Raw genomic sequence first — 6,508 nt, 5'->3', positions numbered from 1 at the left:
AAAGAGAGAGAGAGAGAAAAGTGGGCGGAGATGAAAACAGCCAAGTGTGTGGCCAAACTTCTGAGCTGGATGCTCACTGAACCTAAAAACAGCAACATGGTATATAGCTTCAGTCTGTAGCATTATGAGATGCTGGTCCTTGAAGAGAGACCATTTTATGAACAGTTAAGTGTAGTATCCTGTAGGTTTGGGAAAAATCTTCACCATGTGAGGAAACGTTGCAGTGGGGCTGCCCTAACATCAGGAAGCCAGGAAAGCTTCAATAGTATTTGCGAATGGTAGAAAAACAACTCAGGATAGCAGCTAGGACACAGGCAAGATAAAGGTTCCCACTGAGATATGGAAGGAGTTACACTCAGCGAGGGGAAGGGAGCTTTTGTTATAGACTAGGCATGTCCCTTAAAGGGACATGGGTGGCACTGTGGTCTAAACCACTGAGCCTAGGGCTTGCCGATCAGAAGGTCGGCAGTTTGAATCCCCGCGACAGGGTGAGCTCCCGTTGCTTGGTCCCAGTTCCTGCCAACCTAGCAGTTTGAAAGCACGTCAAAGTGCAAGTAGATAAATAGGTACCGCTCTGGCATGAAGGTAAACGGCGTTTCTGTGCACTGCTCTGGTTTCGCCAGAAGCTGCTTAGTCATGCTGACCGCATGACCCGGAAAAACTGTCTGCGGACAAACATCGGCTCCCTTGGCCAGTAAAGCGAGATGAGCTCCGCAACCCCAGAGTCATTTGTGACTGGACTTAACTGTCAGGGGTCCTTCACCATTTTAGGCATGCCCCTTACAAAGACAGGCCACACTAACTACAGGGAGGGAACCTATGCCCTCAAAGTATGCTCATGGCCATCCACTTGTTTGGCTATAAAATAGTTTCTAGACAAATTAATGGTTAATAAGGCTGTCAATGACTAGAGCCACAATAGATATGTACTTCCTCCGGTGTGGGAGGAAATATGTCTCTGCATATCAGTTGCTGGGAACAAAAAAGTGGGTGGGAGCTGTTGCGCTCAAGGGGGCACTGCTTGTGGGCCTCCTATAGGCGCTTGGTTGGCTCCTGTGAGAACCTGCACTAGATGGGCCAATGGCCTGATCCAGCAGAGCTCCTCTTGCATCCCTGAATTTTGTTTAGTCGTTTAGTCGTGTCTGACTCTTCGTGACCCCATGGACCAGAGCACGCCAGGCACTCCTGTCTTCCACTGCCTCCCACAGTTTGGTCAGACTCATGTTTGTAGCTTCGAGAACACTATCCAACCATCTCGTCCTCTGTTGCCCCCTTCTCCTTGTGCCCTCCATCTTTCCCAACATCAGGGTCTTTTCCAGTGAGTCTTCTCTTCTCATGAGGTGGCCAAAGTATTGGAGCCTCAGCTTCACGATCTGTCCTTCCAATGAGCATTCAGGGCTGATGTCTCTGCTTTTTAAGATGCTGTCTAGGTTTGCCATCGCCTTTCTCCCAAGGAGCAGGCGTCAGCCAAATACCTCTGTCCATTCCTTCAAGTCCCTCCCCTCAAAGCCCACCTTTTCCAGGTTGCCTCTGGAGCATCTCCCTGGCCCCCCACTACCATACTGTAAGCTAAATTGTGTGTACTGAAATAACTGCATGTCCTTCCCATTTAGCCAACCTCTGTATGTCTAGATTGCAAGCTCCTCAAGGGGCAGGGATCTGCCAGTCTTGTTCTTTGCAAAGCGCCAAGCACGTAGGATTGTGTTATATAAATAAAGGGATAGCTGAATAAATAAATGCTTTGAATTTGCATAATTTATACGCATCAGAGAACCTGTGTTTTTATTAGCACAGAGCACCCGCAGCTCTAACAACGAGCTCGTCATGTACTGCGTCCTCCCAGTTAACATCTCCATATGGAGACAGCGCGTGTGCAGGATTAAGCACGGTGTTGCTGTCGTCAGGTAATATCGGCATACAGTGCAGCGCAGCATAATTGTATCTGTTTAAACAGGTTCAAGTTTCCAGGTTACAGCTACACCAAGCAGGGCTGAGTTACACGCAGATAAGAGAAAATAGAAAATAAAAAAGTAGCAAAGATCATTCAGCTCTGTTTCAAGAATTACTGCTAAATGCCCCATGTAATTATAACAGTCTACAAATGATATCAGTGACTAATTTAGAGTTGCTTCATTTGGCTAGCTTCCATCCTTTTATCTCCTTTTACTTTTCAACCATTAACAATAAATTGTTCCATCTCTCTCTCTCCCCCCACCTCCTTCTCTGTCCCGGTATTACTTGGCTACTTGTCAAAATGCAGCACACAATACACAAAAAGCAGTTATGTGACACCTGGAACTGTTCCACCAGAATCTCTAATTTAGTGACTGGAGTTAAATTAAGAACCATTCTATTTAACTGGCTGTTCAGATGCAGAGGGATTTCCCACCTCCCCCTCCCCCCAGAATAGCTTCCAAGTCTAGGGGCTCCCCTTTTTATGTATAACAGCCGCTGCCTCCACTTGCTTGTATTCCAAGGTAAGGTCACTTCAGCCTCCTGAAAAACAGAAATAGAGAGATCCACATTGCACATTTAAAGCACACTCAACAAACATTTAAACCACATGACTTCTCACAATAATCCCAGAAACTGTAGTTTGCCCCTCACAGAGCTACAATTCCAAGTACCTTGAACAAACGCAGTTCCCAGGATTCTTTTTTTTTTTGGGGGGGTGCTATGCACTTTAAATGTGCATTGAATGTGCTTTAAATGTGTGGTATAGATCGGGTTGGCAAGTGACCCCTTTCTCTCTCTGGTTTGTTCAATTTGCTGAGTGGATACTTGAATGCTAAGCACCCCCGCAAATCTCACATTCCAGGTGGTCACCTGGATCTCCTGCCGCTACACCTGGCCCTGGCCAATGGTCTGGACAAAGTTATTGTGTGGAGCCAATTTTTCTGGCCACCCAGCCCTCGCTCAGCTCAAAGGATGGCGGTCCCTGTTAAAAATAAGTAGCCAGTTATAGTTAGAACAGGCATGGGCAAACTCGGCCCTCCAGATGTTTTGGGACTACAATTCCCATCATCCCTGACCACTGGTCCTGTTTTAGGGATGATGGGAGTTGTAGTCCCAAAACATGTGGAGAGCCGAGTTTGCCTATGACTGACTTAGAAGAATGCACTGACTGGGGTGAGTTATATGCAGAGCATGAGGGAAAATGTTAGACTGGAACTATGTTTAAGTAATGTACTATTTCTTCAGTGTATTGTAGTGCTCCTATCAGAGGAGGGGGAAATGGCCTGCCTAGCTATGTAGCAATGGAAATAAGAGTTATGGGTTTCCTCATTTATGCAATTATATATTTCCATTATGACACAGTAACTCCTTCAACTTTTAATTTTCAAGATGCAATTTTTGAAGATCCCAAGCATTAGAGTTGCCAGTTCTTTAAAACCATAAAAAGAAAAGTACCTCTTGAGGAGCGCCCTCTAAGTGCAGATATCATGGGGATTTTTGCTTTTGGCTGGTTTGGAGGGAGAGCCCAGTGGTTTGGGGTGGGTTCAATGGAGAGATTTGGGGCAGAGCAAAGCTATATATTCATATAGTTAACTCGGGTGTCTGGCCCTTTTTAAAAAATAACTAAAGGTGATGTGCAAAAACCAGCACACATTTTTTTCAGGCAGATGTCCAGAAAGCGAACTAAACAAATAAACGTGTAGCCAGGCTACACCCCAATCCGTTGGCAATCTTACTAGAAATGGTTTCCGTGTCCTCTGCTGTATGAACTATAATGAACACATAGTTCTGATTTAAATCACCTAATTCATATTCTCAGATGAGTGAGCTTTGGTTTAGCTTCATCATTATGTAAAGGACAGAATATACTTTCTATGTTCTATTACAGAGATGCCATTGCTGCAGGGGAATATAATATGAATTTTAAAGACAAGACTACATTGACTCTTGCAGCTGCCTACTGGTCAGAAAATAAAACACACTTGTTATGGCTACACAGATGGATTCTTATCCATGATACAAGGCCTACACTATAATGGGGCAGGGGGACAGTCCAACTAGAAACATGCATGCATGCTACAGCATTGTAGCCATTCAGAGGAATGCAGTAACTAGGGGACTAGAAAGCAAATCCTACCAGAAAAGGAAGTACCACCCGGATGTGTTTGGCCTAGAGAAAAGACCACGAAGGAGCATGTCTACACAGTGGCGTAGCGTGGGTTGTCAGCACCCGGGGCAAGGCAAGTAATTTGCACCCCCTAACCCATGGATTTGCGCCCCCTAACCCTAACCCCCAGATGTTGCGCCCGGTGCGGCCGGCCCCCCCTGCACCCCCCATGCTACGCCACTGTGTCTACATGAAATGTTTAAACAAGTTTTAAACACATTTGGCTACCTAACCAAGAAATCCTAAGTATCGTACTTTTGCAAAGCCATTAAAAATTGCCAAGATTCCTCAGCATTCTCTCAAATCTACAATTCCCAGGTTTCTTTGGGTGGGGTGGTAGGAGCCACGACAATCCTGTGTCAATTTACATTATTTAAGTTCAGTAACAAACATGGCACGAAAGGCGGGGGGAATGGGGAGGGAAAAGGAAAACACGCGCCCGCTTTTAGAGTTGCAAAGTTCTTAAAATGACCAGCTTGAATGGAAAGTTGCTCAGGGAAAGAGGAGGAACCACATGGAGCTGGTATCCCAGCAGAACTAATAAAGTATCTGTGTGCTTCCCATCTCTGCTCAATCAGACGGAGCCTGTCTTCACACGCAAAAGAACTCCCTAACTCACCAAGGGCTTGAGACTCATCAGCTACACTCACCTGGTTTATGTGGCATGTAGAAGCTGTTCCCGGGGATGTGGCCGCTGTCACATGCCAAGAACTTCTAGGAGCCACAGGTGAGAGCTGAGTGCAGGAAAGAGACCAAAGGTGGACAAACTACCCTCTGCAAGGAGGGCTGAGCCTAGAACTCTATGCATATCAAGTCTGTGCTCTTCCACCTTGCTGCAGGCTGTCCATCTGAAAAACAAAAGTTAAATATACTCAGACTCCTGAAGTGATTTCATGCTCTTTATTGCAGCTTGTAAAACAGTGATTGAATTGCCCCCCAAACCTCAGGCTTTTATATACATTATTTACACAATGAGTCCCGTCTGATTGGCTGATTCTGCTTCCGGTGCCAGTGTGGTGTAGTGGTTAAGAGCGGTAGTCTCGTAATCTGGTGAACCGAGTTCGCGTCTCCGCTCCCCCACCTGCAGCTGCTGGGTGACCTTGGGCTAGTCACACTTCTTTGAAGTCTCTCAGCCCCACTCACCTCACAGAATGTTTGTTGTGGGGGAGGAAGGGAAAGGAGAATGTTAGCCGCTTTGAGACTCCTTAGGGTAGTGATAAAGTGGGATATCAAATCCAAACTCTTCTTCTGCTGCTGCTTCCCTCCTGGAGCCTGATTGGTCTTTTCCTGCAGGCCAATCAGTTGTTGCATTCTACGATCCTACCAGCCTAATAGGCTGATTAACTTCCTCCTGGAGCCTGATTGGTCTTTTCCTGCAAGCCAATCAGTTGTTGCATTCTAGGATCCTACTTGCCTATTGTTCTAGGATTCAAGCTTAGTACATAACAAAAACAAAGACTGCCTTTTACTTGGATTGCTAAACTAGAGTGATCTTTGCATCCTCTTACACCCAAAGTAGGACCCATGCCTCTAAGATCAGGGGTGGGGGCACCTGGGGTTCTGCAAGTGTTATTGGAAACTAACTTGCATAGCCAACATAGCCAATGATTAGAAACAATGGGAGCTGTAGTCCAACAACCTCTGAGAGGCCACACATTCTCCATTCTTGCTCTAACCAGTGTTTCCCAAACTTGTGTCTCCAGCTGTTTTTGGACCACAGATCCCATCATCCCTGACCACTGGTCCTACCAGATCATAAAGTCCAAAAGCAGCTGGAAACACAAGTTTGGGAAACACTGTTCTAGAAAAATACGTTTTTCAGAAGTCTTTCCAGCTGACTGCCTTTCTAAAACGAACTGCATGGAGTTATTGCCTCTGTGTAGTCATGCTTTATTTAAGGAACATAAGCTACCGTATATATCTGCACATCCATCCGTTTGTCAGCTCTGCCCTCTAATGGGCAACTGTCAGAATAGCCACTAATAACATTCCACCCCCGCCAACTTTCCTCAAGTCTATTACAGATGAAATCCAATGAAGCTGTGATTTCGTCAACTGTTCGCTACCTTAAAAGAGCATTTTTGTGATTTCAGCATTATTAAAGTACGTTTAAGTACTTTAGGTTTCAATTTTATCTCCATTTCACTCAAAGTAAGCCCTGCTGTACAAAATGGGATTCTGAACAGGCATATATAGGATTGCAGGATTAAACTGTTTTAACATGTACAAACTTGTAGGCAGGGCCGGCTCTGTCATTAGGCAAACTAAGGCAACTGCCTCAGGTGGTAGAAGCCCCCCATATGGCAGCTCTACAGGTACCCCACCACTGGTGCAGATTTGTTGCCTGTATTGGCCAAAATTGCATCCAGAATCACACCCAAATTG

Source organism: Podarcis bocagei (assembly GCF_964188305.1).
Source record: "Podarcis bocagei genome assembly, chromosome: 4".
Taxonomy (NCBI): domain Eukaryota; kingdom Metazoa; phylum Chordata; class Lepidosauria; order Squamata; family Lacertidae; genus Podarcis; species Podarcis bocagei.
The sequence above is the reverse complement of the archived record's forward strand: the minus strand, read 5'-3'. Positions refer to the sequence as shown.